The following is a 14,045-nucleotide window of genomic DNA, read 5'->3' as shown; positions in this document are numbered from 1 at the left end:
AGGCAGAGTAGGTTGGTTGTAATTTTCTTCTTCCCTTTTAGTACTTTGTAGGCCAGGAAAGAGTGATATGATATAGTCAAATTTTTTTCTGAATGGTCAGTTGATAAATTTATGGGCTTTCTCTTATGCAACTTTTCTCTTGCTGCTTTTAAAATTCTTTATCATTAATTTTTGACATTTTAATTGTTACATTTCTTGGTGTGGACCTCCTTGGGTTCATCTTGTTAGGACCTCGGTTTATGGATTAGGATATCCATTTCCTTGACCAGTTTAAATAAGTTTTCAGCTATTCCTCAAATTTTCTATCCCTTTCTCTTTCATTTCCTCTTCTGGGATCCCTGTCATATGAATGTTTTAGGCTTAATGAAGTCTCAGAGTTAGCTTAACTTATTCTCATTTTTTCCTTTTTTGCTTCTTACTGTTCAGCTTGGTTGCTTTCCATTACTGTCTTCCAGATTGTGATCCATACTTCTGCAGCTTCTAATGTGCTGTTGATGTCTTTTAGTATATTTTTCATTTCAGTTTTTGTATTCTTCAGCTCTGACTGGTGGTTCTCTACATTTTCTCTGTTGAAATTCTCCTGGAGATCATTCTTTTCTTGAATCCATGGAGTATCTTTAAGACCGTTAATTTGAACTCTTTATCAGGCATATCACTTATCTATATTTTATCTTGCTCTTTTACCATGGTTTTTTATTTGGAAAATGAAAAATTTCTTTGTCTCCTCATTTTATCAAACTCACTGTGTTTGTTTCTATGTATTAGGTCAGTTATATATCCTTGTTTTGAAAGCAGTGATCTTGTATAGAAGAGGTATTGTGGTGCCATATATTCTAATTCCCCCTAGTCACAAGCATCAGGTGCTCCAGGAGTTTCCCCTAGTGTCCCACACAAGTAGAGTGGGCCACTTATGCCCCTTGTGGTGTGTTTGAGCTGTGATTGCCTTCACCTCAACTGGCTGTGGTGACCTGCTTTGCCTGGTGTCGGTGCTCTGGGTGGCAGAGTTTGTCCCTGTGCTATTGAGAGACCCATCTGAAGCTGCCATGGGGTTCTTGGTGGGCAGGACTGGCAGTCAATGTGTCTGCAATTGGCCATGTGCCACAGTTGTGAGCACACTGGATGGCAGGGCTTATTCCCTGCATAGCCAGCTAAAAGGCTGGGCCGCTGAAACTGTGAGCCCACTGGTAGGGGGTTATCTCTCCTTCTCCCCATGTCAGGATTCTTTTTGGAATGGCACCAGTTCCTGATACATATCCCTGAAGGAGCTGCTTTGGAGGGATATCTACCTGTAGTCAGGTTGAATGGGGTGGGTCTGTAGGACAACAAGAGGGGGTGGGGTGGAGTGGTGGTGCTAGCAAGGTAGATTGTGTTAGAACTGACTCCCACAAGTGTTTGGATATCTAGACTAGGGAAGGGGAAGAGAAATGGCACCTTCCAGCATTTTTATTCATGGACAAATCTCCTGAAGATCTCTGCCCTTCTAGCACATGTTCTGAGATTACTCAATAAATCTCCTTCATATATACGGCAGGCACTTTTCAAATTGCTGCTTCTGTGCTATGTTTTGAGCCAAGTTATTTATTATGCTGTTCTTTAAGGGTGGGGATTCCATTTCCTATTTTCCTCTGGCTCTCCTGATGTTAAGCCCTACTCTTTTTCAAAACCAGATGTTATGAGGACTCCTCTTCCTTGTGTGGGTCCCCACTGCCACAGGTGCCTGGAATGGAGTCTGATCCTCTTGATTCTCTGGTGGTGGTGTCTCTCCTGTTTATGGTTAGTCTTGCCCACGGTTTGATTCCCAGCTGCATCTCTGCCCTTTCTTCCCTTTTCAATGTGGCCTCTTCCCAATGATTAACTGTGGAAGGTCAATTCTGCCAGTCTTCAGGTAGTTTTCAGAGTTACATAGGTGTAGCTGTTTTGTCAGTATGTCCATAGGACAAGGTGGGCTTAGGATCCTCCTACTCTGCCATCTTCCTAATAGCCTCCGAAATCTTTGATATATTAATGCTGGCTTTAAAGTTGGCAACATTCATCTTTATTTTAGTCTATACTTAAGTAATATACCATTTTATTATAATACTAAAACCTTACTACTGTATACTTGCATTTTTCCCTTCTTCTTGCTGCTGTTTTTAGAATTCTTATCTATAAATAGATTTTAGGTTCCCAAATACATCATTATTATATTTTGTGGACAGTGATATTTTATAGACATTTGAAAACAAGAAAACAAATATCCCTGCGATTTATCTCCAAGTTACCCTCTCTAGCTTTCTTCATTTCTTTGTATAGATTCAAATTTCAATTTTTTATTCTTTTCCTTTGGCTTGAAAAATCTTGTTTAGTGTATTTTGTGTTGAAGGTTTGCTGCTGCTGAACCCTTTCTGGTTTTGATTGTCTGAAATGGTATTTATTTTGCCTTTATTTTTGGAGGATAATTTTTGCTGGGTATAGAATTCTAAGTTAATAGTTTCTCTTTGTGTTTTAGCATTTTAAAAATATTGTTCCATTGTATTGTCCCTTCCATTATTTCTGATGCAGAGTCCATATTGATTCTTGTTTCTTTGTATTTTTTTTCTCTGAAGCTTATTTTAAGGTTTTCTTATTGATAGTGAACAATTGTACTACATGCATTTTTATGGTTTGCTTTGTATTCACCCTTAATGTTTATTTAACCTCTTGGATATAAGGGTTTGTATAATACCAAAATAGGAAATATTTTGACCATTATCTCTTTCATAACTCTACCTCTTCTATTTGAAACACCAATTATTTGTATATTAGACCACTTTAGATTATTCCACATGTCACATCAGTTTTGTTCATTTCTTTGAGCTATGTGTGTGTGTGCATGTGCACTTCATTTTGAATAGTTTCTATTGCTCTGATTTAAAATTTATGGATATTTCATTCTCCAATGTCTTATTTTCTGTCAAGACAACCCAGTGATATTTTTTTATTTTAGGTATTGTCATTTTCACCTCAGAATGCTCTTTAAATCTTTGAATATGAGGGATGTCTGGGTGGCTCAGTCAGTTAAGCATCTGACTTTGACTCAGGTCATGATCTCACGGTTTGTGAGTTCAAGCCCCACATTGGGTTCTGTGCTGATAGCTCAGAGTCTGAAGCCTGCTGCAGATTCTGTGTTTTCCTCTCTCTCTGTCCCCCACCCCTTGCGCTCGCGCGCTCTCTCTCTCTCTCTCTCTCAAAAATTAAAAACAAAATTTAAAAAATCATGATTATCAATGGTACTTTAAAGCCTAAAGAGATGCTGTCATCTCAGGCAAGGGCAGCAAAAGCTAAAACAATTGAATGAGATTACATTCTCATTCTAAAAAGCTTCTGCACAGATAAGGAAACCATCAACAATGCAGGCTATTGAATGAGTAAAAATATTTGCAAATTATACATGTGATGAAGGGTTAATATCCAAAGTACATAAAGAACTTACACAACTTAATATTTTTTTTAAAATTCCCCCCAAACCCTAAACAACCTGACTAAAAACTGGGTAGAGGACTTGAACAGACATTTTCCCAAAGAAGACCTATAGATGGCCAACAGGCACATGAAAGATGCTCAACATCACTAATGATTATGGAAATGCAAATTAAAACCACAGTTAGGTATCACCTCACACTGGTCAGTATGGCTGGTATCAAAAGGAATGGTAAAAATTTCTGGTGAGAATGTGGAGAAAAGAAACCTTTTGTGCACTGCTGACGGGAACATAAATTGGTGCAGCCACCATAGAAACCATATGAAATGTCCTCATATTAAAAAACAGAAATACCATAGGATCCAATAATTCCTCTCCTGGATATTCATCTGACAAAAATGAAACCACCAATTTGGAGAGTTAGATGTATCACTCTTTCATTGCAGCATTATTTACAATCGCTAAGATACGGAAACAACTTGCATCCATCAATAGATGAATGAGTAAAGAAGATGAGTTATGTGTACACACACACATATATATTCATGATGAAATATTACTCCGCCATGAATAGGAATGAAATCCTGCCATTTGTGGTTGCATGGATGGACCTAGAAAGTATTAGGCTAAGTGAAATAAGTCAAAAGTGAAAGACAAATACTGTATGATTTCACTTACGTGTGGAATTAAAAAATAACAAACAAACAAAAAAAATAGATCAGACCGATAGATACAGGAAGAAAACTGTTTGTTGTCAAAGAGGGGGAGGGTTTGGGGAGGTAGTGAAATAGGTGAAGGTGATTAAGAAGTATAAACTTTCAGCTGTAAAATAGGTCATGGGAGTATAATGTACAGCTCAGGGAGTATAACCGGTAATATTGCAATAATTTTATATGGTGACAGACGGTAACCAGACAACATGGGGGTCATTTTATAATACATAAAAGTATCAAATCACTATGATGCACACCTGAAATTAATATGTCAGTTGTACTTCAAAAAATACTACCTACAGTTAAATTATCAGCATTTACATTTTGACACTTGATAACTTACCTAGGATTGGAAATTTGGGACTTGATGTGTGTTATAAAATTAGCATATGTACATCTTACTTATTGATATGCTTTGATATGAGGGAATTTGAAATGTTTTATCAAAATTGGGCTGATAAATTTCTTTTTGCCATTTAATATTTTACATACAATCATACAATAAACTTCTTGGGTAGCTTCTTTCACTCAGTATTGTTTGAGATTTATCCATATTTTTGTGTTCAGTGGAAGACCGTTCACTCATTACTTGATTCAATGACACAAATATACCATAATTCTTTTTCTAGGCTACTTGTAATGGGCTTCTTATAGGATTTAACTCAAAATCACAAAAGGGAAGGAAACCAATATTTGCAGAGATACATGCCAAGTGATTTCTTCACAGGATGGCTGCCCATTACGTAGTATTGCTAAGGACCAGGCATTGTTGTAAGTGCCTTTACAAATATTAAACTCAATCATCACAACTATCTTATAGTATAAGTGATTTTCTTATCACCATCCAAATTTCCACATCTGGATACTGAAGGAAGATTATATTCTGAACTAAAGTCCCACATAGAAATTGTATGACCTTGTATTTGAGTGCAGTTAGTTTGGCCTTAAAGGACTTGCTCTTAATTTTGCCATATTGTCTGTGCACAAACAAACCATTAAATTTATACTCGTTTAGTTATTACTGCTAGATGCTATCTCCATTTTGTGGTTTAGTGAGCACACGTATAAAGTTTGTCCAGTGAATGAGTCAGGCCTATCACTCTCCTGTTTGCTACTGTTACTTCAATTTTTTCATTTATTATCTTGAAATAATTGTAGGTTTACAAGGATTTTCAAAGATAGAACAGAGAGTCTCATGTACTTTTTTCCTAATCTCCTCAACGGTAATCTTTTTCTATAACTAAAGATCACTGTCAAACCAGGAAATTGATATTGGTGTGGTCCACAAATGAAGGTTGATTTTATGATGGTTTCTAAACCCTCTCTGAAAGTTCTGACAGAGTGAGACCATTGGTTTTCTTTTCTATAGATAAAGGGTGGGGATGGGGGGAAACTAAAACCACCAAAAAATATTATGATTCTAGCAATGAAATCCTCATACTTCCATACCTAAAAAAAAAAAAAAAAAAAAAAAAAAAAAAAAAGCACATTCACCCCTGATTAGTTTAATGGCAAAACTGGCCAGCAAAATGTTCTCATACAGTGTAACTCTATTATATACTAAAATCTCTCTTCCATAAAGGGAGAGGAGCTAATTTGTGAATCTGTAAAGATACAGATGTAGGTCCTCCTGAATCCATGAAAGCAGTACCTATGTGAGAGATTATACAATGGGATGCCAGATTCTAAAACGTATTGCAGGAGTATTGCTTGTCTAACCTCCCTCAGAAAATTGATGGCTGGCCTCTTTCTAAAAGTTTTCCATTCAGTCTATGGTAGGAACTTTTGCTCTGCAATATTACCATTCTAAAGATCTTTTCATGGAATTCACTAAAAACTTAGATTCATTGCTCAGGAATGAGTATAAAACCATTTAGTCTATAAGGCAAGAGAGATCTGCATTTGCTCCTGTTAGGTCGTAAAGCAATCTCCCCTCAGGTATTCCAATAGCTATAGCTGCATAAGAATGAGAATTTTGATATGTTCACAAAAATAAATCTTTGTAGCTTTTCCCAAGGCGGAAGACCAAGACCAGTCCCATGTTTCTTTGAAATTTGAAAACCAAATTCTAGCCTCTATTTAATCCAGAGCCTATGCTGTTCTGCCCGGCCCATCCATTTACTTATTTTTTACATTTATAGAGCACCTTTCCTCCAAAGCAACATCCTCGTCAGAGCTGGTTCTTGGAGGAACAATTGATCACAGGGATGTTGTGGAGCTGGCGGGGTAAGCAGTATATCCTTTGTTACTTAAAGCATGATTACTGTAGGAAATTTCTAAAATCTTGGAAAGAAGTGAAATTTTTCGAGTTCTTTATTATAACCTACTTGGAGCCCTAAACAATAATGCTTTTGTTATTAACTCGAAACAGTTCTATAACAAATTAAAGTAGGAAAAGTTTCTTATTTGCCAATTTAAACAAGATAGGAGGAGTAAAAATAAAAACATCTCTGGATTGTCGGAATCAGATTTTGGCAGATTTGCAGACATTTTGATTTGTAGATATATCTCAGTCTTTCCAAGCTGTGTCATACCTCCTTTTCCCAGCAAGGAGGAAGAAGTATCAGGCAAAGTTCAGAACTTTGAAAACACATTGCAATTATTTTTGAGTTTGGGAACACAGTCTCCCTGACCCATATGATGACAGGAGATATTAGCATAGAGATGCAGACATTTCCATCTCTCCATTCTTGCCCTGAGAGCGCACTGCCACGTTTTTTCACAGCAGATAAACACAGAAGTGCTTTAAATTATTGCCAGAACAGGTTGAAGGGGCAGGTGAAGGAATATCATAGGTGAAAGAGCATTAAACCAAGAGTCAGGAAACTTGACATGTGACTCTGGATAACTTATTTGTTACTACTAGCCCTTAGTTTCCAAATTTATACAATAAAATGGAAATCCTAGATTAGCTCGTCAGTCATTTCCCCATGCAGCCTTCTAGGAAACTCCATTCTCAAAAATCCTGGTAAAGGTCAAGTATATGATAGAATCAAATCATGTCACCAAATTTTCATTTATCATTTGTAAGTGAAGTGCAGTGAAACTTAGTCAACATTCAAAAAATATTTGTTGCATATATTGGATAACTACTATATGTCAGATGTTATGCTAGCTGACTCAAACAAAAGTGTAAGAAAGAGACACAAGGGCCCCTCAGTGAAAGACCACTTATAATCCAGGGAGATAGAAATTAAATGAAAAGTAAACAAATTCTTAGTTGTAATTGTGATAAAAGCTATGAGAGCAACACAGGCTGTTACTGAGAGCTTAGGACAGAATTTGGCTATCTAAGCCAGGTACACGGTTTGCTGGCTTTTATTAAAATTTCTTTTAGATATTCTGAAAGAATATGAAGTGAAAAGCATATTTATCTCACATACTTGTTTTAGGAACAATCGGAGAATACAGGGCTACAGTTTATAAAGTACCCTTTATAGCACTGTTTACACCCTGAAACAATGTATGCAAGCAGTAAATTATGTCCTAGTAAAAGCCCCCTGAAATCATGCTTTACCTCTATGTTACAAAACATGGAGCATTTCACCCGGTTCCTTGCTTTATTTTGGTGTCTTTTTTTTCCCCAGACTATATTTTCAAAGATACTGGAATAGTGAAAAGTCTTGGATGATAGAGATAGTGTTTCCTTCTGGAAAAGGTTTACTTACTTATAACCTTGGAAGATAATGGTAATATCTCCCCCTGAAGTAAAGACAGGCATGCTTACTGTCCATTATAATAAAGATCATGCCTTCCCACTCCCTGTAGAAAGGGGAGGCACATTTATTGCTCACTTAAAAAGATCTGAGTTCTCTGGGCTCAGGGTTCCTTCCCTGTGACACAGACTCCTGGTTCACAATCCTTTGTGAATCCAAATGTGCAGTTAACATTTGGCCCTTTTCCTGTCATGCTGTTGGAACTGGGTCTTGGAGAGCAACACAAAAATTGCTGATAATCTAGCTGCTGATGTCGCTCTGAGTAACAAACTGTCCTTTGTCTCATGTCTACCAGCAACATCCATGAAATTGTGACAAGCTAACATGGTGGTTTGCAAGTAAGGCATAATTTTAGACCCTTTGAAGTTTTTAATACTGGCTGATAAAGATGTAGGAACAAAAGTTTTCGTCATCTTGGCTCAGGATGGCAAATACTAAAGTATATACAGATCAAGTATTTGAGTCTTACTGAAACAACTGTGACTTGGAAGAGGTCATGATTCTTGCTTTAAAAAGTTCCTTTTGGAGGTGCCTGTGTGGCTCAGTCAGTTGAGTGTCCAAATCTTGACTTTTGCCCAGGTCATGATCCCAGAGATGTGTGATCAAACCCTGTGTCAGGGCTGAGCTCCAGGCTCCGCACAGAACCTGCTTGAGATTCTCGTGCTCTCTCTCTCCTTCTGCCCCTCCCCACCTTGTGCATACGTGCTAGCTCTCCCTCTAAAGAAATGGTTTTTTTTTGTTTTTTTTGCAGAAGGGATTACCTATTTCAGTAATGAATTTACTAACTCATGCTCAGTAGATACATATTCTGATTATACCATGCAAAGAATTTTACATACATAACTTCTTTCACTCTTGAGAGAAACCAGTGAAGTAAGACACATCAAATCTCAGGCTTTAGACAGCCATAGCTACTGTCTCTTCTCATCTTGCTCTGGGCTTCTTGGTCCTTCCACAACTTTTTTCCACATGGTTACTTTAGTTCTTACCTTATCCATGTGGAGCAGCTTAGGGTCTCAGAGCAATGCAAGATTCCAGATAAAACTCCATGGCGCTGTTTTCTTCTTCAATGACTGGCATTCTGTGGATGGGCCCTCCTTGTCAGCATGCACAGACATGAGAAAGTCAACTCTCTGTGAGGATACACTTCGTTTAACTTTACCTCTGACCTTAATGAACTCAGGCCAAAACAAATCCATACCATCCCAGACAAACCAGAGTCCTTTTCCCAAAACTCATTATTTGTGGTTACAGTAGAGTAAAAGTATTTTTCTGAAGCCAAGTGTATTTTGGGGTCAGTTTCCTTGATTTTGAGTATAAATGTTAGTGCTAATATGTACTTTTGAATGCCTATCAATTGCCACAAACTGTGTTATGTGCAATACATAATCTCAGTTTTCATAATAACACAAAAGAAACTTGTTCCATCAGGATTAAGCAAATTGCAGTATAGTTAAGCAGTAGAATTTAGTCATTAAAAGCTTTGGTTCTGGAATCAGGCTGGATACAGATTTAAATTCTTGTTCTACCTTCTACTAGCTTTGAAGACTCGATTGCTAAGCCTGTTTCCTACATGTGTAAGGAGAATAAGAATACCTATTTTATAAAAATATGGTGAGGATTTAGTAAGTATGCTTCCAGATGTGTTGAATAATGTTTTCTGAATAGTAATTGCCCAATAAATGGTTGCTGTTATTAATCCCAAGTTAAGGTAAAAAGTGAGTCCATGACTACCGAGACTACCAGATAAAATACAGGACATGCAGTTAAACTGAACTTCAGGTAAAAAAAAATAAAATAAAATAATTTCTTTAGTATGAGTAAATTGCAAATATTGAATGGGACATCCTAATGCTAACTCTGATAAAACTTACTGGTTTTCGGGGCGCCTGGGTGGCGCAGTCGGTTAAGCGTCCGACTTCAGCCAGGTCACGATCTCGCGGTCTGTGAGTTCGAGCCCCGCGTCGGGCTCTGGGCTGATGGCTCAGGGCCTGGAGCCTGTTTCTGATTCTGTGTCTCCCTCTCTCTCTGCCCCTCCCCCGTTCATGCTCTGTCTCTCTCTGTCCCAAAAAAATAAATAAAAAACGTTGAAAAAAAATTAAAAAAACAAAAAACAAACAAAAAAAAACCAACTTACTGGTTTTCTTTGCCTCTGGTCCTGCTTTGGAAAGGCTCTCTGGGTTTTTCTGGCCTTGTTTCCCAACTACAATTTTTACAGCCCTTTCTGCTTCTTTAGCTTGTGTATCTCCCAGACAACTCAAACTCCCAGAGCCCTCCTTGTCACCCAGCAGGAGTGGGCTTTCTGGTTACAGGGGGGGAAAGGTATACTCAGTCCTCAGCTGCTTGCACATCTTGTGGAAAACACTCTAGTTGGTCTTATGGAAGCTTTTGAGCATCTTTTTCCTCTGGCTGATGCTCATGAGCACATAGTGCTTGTGGGCTTTGTCCTTGCGAAATTTCTCATGCACTTTTCATAATTGCAAATCTCGACAGGGCAACAATTCCAGCCTCCAGGGAGCTGGTGTCCTCAGGGTCCACCACAATCTTATTCGTCAACTGCTCTTGCTTGATTTTTAGCTGCTGCTTCTAATTGGCCATTTCCAAAGACAAGAATCTTCTTACAGCATTATCAAACTTCTCAATTTCAGGAATGTTCTGATAGTCTTTGAGCAGCATGGAAGGGGGAAGGTTATCTTCTTGGCTTGGTTGAGCTGGTTTCTGGGTGGCATATCTGTGAAGAGCTAGGGGGATGATGCCCCAAGGAGGAGAAGAAGGAAGGCTCCACTGGTGGGAGGGAGGCCTGACACACGCTCTGCCTGGCAGCCCAAGGACTGGGACCTGAGCAACCCCAGGACTGGGTCTGAAGCAACCCCAGTACCTTATATGCCATCTTCTGTATGCTGACTTGTGACCCCACAGGGTCAGCACCAAGGCTGCCATCCCTTTTGCAGCATGGACTGGGTTCAAATTCCTTCTTCTTCTTTTTTTTTTTTTTTTGATATTCCAATGTAGCTAGATATGTTATAGTTTTATTTCCTAAATATGATCACCCTAGCTCAAGTTTAATTTGTCCCAAAGACCATACTCTGCCCATTGGCCCATTAAAGGAAAATTGGTTATTTCTATACTGTCAACACATTTTTTATCATACGTTTCTATTTCCTTTGTTTCTCATTACTTTTTAACCGCTATTGGAAAGTAACTGAGAGAAGGAAGATGTGAAGAAATTAAAATCGCACAATATTGTTAGTATCCCTGGCAGAATTTAAGGAAATGGAAGAAGCTGAATTAAATGATACAAAAAAGAAATGTGAGGCGCTAACTTTACTTGGGAAGCTTGTCTTGAGTTCTCCACGTGGGGTTAGTTACCCCATCTGTGTGCCATACAGTACTCAGAAATGTTGCTATGTCACTTTATCACCAAGGTTCTCAAAGATGGGCTATCACCCATGGGCTATCACCCTTGGAGGGCTTGGTAAACCAGAGATTGCTGGGCCCCATTCTCAGGGATTCTGATTCAGTAGATCTGGGGCGGGCCTTGAAGAATCTGCATCTAACATGGTTCTGTGTGCTGTTGATCCCATTAGTCCAGGGGCCACACTCTGTGGACTTGGCTTCTACTCTGTCAGTTTACTCCTTTGACTACAATGGTGAGATCTTTAATGAAGCTAGCATTGACTTCCCAAAATTCAATTTTCTGAAAGTCAATTCACCAAAGATCAGCTCACTAACTCATTGCGGATTTGTTCTCAGTATGTTTAGTTTGTCTTTGCCCTGTCTCTGTTCTGCCCATGTTTCTGCCCTAGTGTAGGCCCTGAACAAAATATGGCTGTGGTGAACTCCTCTAGATTCTATGTTTGTCACACAACCTCTGTGGCTGGCCCAGAGGTGGGCACACAGGGTGGATAGGGCATATATCCACCACTAGATGTTAAATAATCTGTGCACGCGCGCGCACACACACACGCTTATTAAAAGTAAAACACATCCCATTATCTAAAGGACAGGTACAAAAAGTAAGCACAAAAGTAAAATAATTTTTTTTTTTCATTTGGTGAAATAAGCTTTCGTTGATTTAGTCCCTTAGTGAATTGATAGGAGACTGTTGTTGTTGTTCCCATGTTGCCGTTAAACTGACTTTGATCTTTTCTTGGGGAAGAAATTGTCTTGTTTATAGAACCACAATACATTAAACAATATGTAACATTTATAAGTACTTAATTTTTTTCTAATTATTGAATAAATGTGTTTATACAACTCAATTAGCCATGATATTCTTGAATCTTATGACTAATGAAGGAATATCGTTCAAATATCAGATTGGAAGAAAATTAGCAGTTTTTTTTTTTTCTGTAAGGTGAGCCAAAAAGTTACCATTATTTGATTCAGTGTAATATTTCCAAATGGAAAGTGTGTTTCTCGGGAGTAGCTTTTGTTCTTTGAGACTATGATTCAGTAAATTCTAATTTTCTTCTGGCTACAATTCTTGTACTGATTTAAAGTGCAAGGATGTTAGAGAATTTAGAAATGGCATTGGGGGGAAAAAGTCAAAATCAGGTTGTCTACATTATTACTCTGCCTCTTGAAGCTACAGTAATGTGGGTTTTTTCTGCTGAGCTGGAAGACTTCTGGTTATAGTGTAAGATATGTCAAGGAGATGATGATGATCACAATTCATTTGAGGAGCTTAAATAACACCCAGTTGAACATGTGGAAGACAGAACTGCTGTGTCTCGATGTGCCACAAATTAGGAATTTCCTTTATCTCTTTCCTACATAGTTTGGGAAGAAAGTATTATAAGTTCTGGAAATCTTTCAAAAACTAATAACCTTCTCAAAGTCATCTTACATCATAGAATCTCATAATTGGAAGGGACTTGAAATATTACAGGGCTAAAATACACTTAAAATAGAACTTCTTTTTGGTATTATCCCTGCTTATTTTTCTCTCAGGTGACAGGGAGCTCACTACTGTCCAAAGCATCTACACAAGAGGTTTAGTTGCAATAAAATTCTTTTTGTCTTGGGCTAAAATCTGATTTTACTTTCCAATATTGATAGTTCATTTATTCACTTACTAATTTACCTCAATATGTACAGTCATAACCATTCTCTGAGCAGGGAATAGGCACTGGCCTACAAAGTTGGAAAGCTATGGTCTTTGGTCTCTATTATCTTTTAGTTTAGTAGGAAAAGAAACATGGAAGTAAATACTCTATAAAGAAAGATTGATTTAATGAGGGTACATACAAAGTGCAGTGAGTACTTAATAGAAAGAGTCCCTAAATCAGCCTTGGGGGGATGGAGAAGGCATTAGGAGTAGGTAATACTTTACTACTGGAATAATAAGTTGCATTGTAGGCAGGGAAATACCATGTACAAAGGCCAAGATAGGGAAATCTGTTCTGGAGCATAGACAGTGTACATATGCTTTGGAGGTGGTAGGAGGAGGAAGTTGGAAGCTGCAGAAATGGAAGTTCACAAAGTGGGACATGCAAGTAGGAACCGAGTATTCGAAGGGGTTTATTTTTTACCCTGTGGGAGGCACTGAAAGATATTAAGAAGTAACACAATTATATTTTCTTATAAAAAAAACCCCACAAACTTTGGGAACACCCTATAAAATACGTTAGTGTGAGATGGGACCAAATAGAGACGTGAGAAGCTCCTTGCAATTGTCCAGACTAGACTAGAAAAAAAGTAGAAGGGAGAGGGGTGAATAGATTTGAAATGTATTCATTGACTAGTTCCAGAATAATTGGGAAGATTTGATGACTGTTTTTGAAGGAAAAGGGAGATGAACCATATTTCACATGAATTCAAGTTTTGTGAATTAGATCCTTAGTCCTCATGGACCAGCAGCTGGGTATTCTCAGGGAATTTGTTAAAAATGCAGACTTTTGGGCCTCACTCTAGACCTACTGAGTCAGAATCTGCATTTTAACTGGATCCCCAGGTGGTGCTTTTGTATACTGAAGCTTGAGAAGCACTCTCTGAAACAAAAGATTGGACAAGAATGCCATACCTTGAAGCACAAAGCCCCCAGAGGAAAACACAGTAGGTTCTTTTCAGGGCTTAATTGTTCAGAGTCAGAGAGAGGGGATAATTTCAGTTGAGGCATATTGAAGAGTTTGATCTGTCTGTGGAAATCTGACTGAACAAGCCATTATATACAGG

General features: G+C 38.1%; 1 pseudogene; it reads right to left on the bottom strand.

The window, feature by feature from the left end:
• Positions 1-5,587: 5,587 nt before the first annotated feature.
• On the bottom strand, positions 5,588-10,808 carry LOC101098243 (annotated as a pseudogene).
• Between the last annotated feature and the right edge of the window lie 3,237 nt (positions 10,809-14,045).

This window comes from Felis catus, chromosome C1, assembly GCF_018350175.1.
Source record: "Felis catus isolate Fca126 chromosome C1, F.catus_Fca126_mat1.0, whole genome shotgun sequence".
Taxonomy (NCBI): domain Eukaryota; kingdom Metazoa; phylum Chordata; class Mammalia; order Carnivora; family Felidae; genus Felis; species Felis catus.
This window is presented reverse-complemented; position numbering and strand designations above follow the sequence as displayed.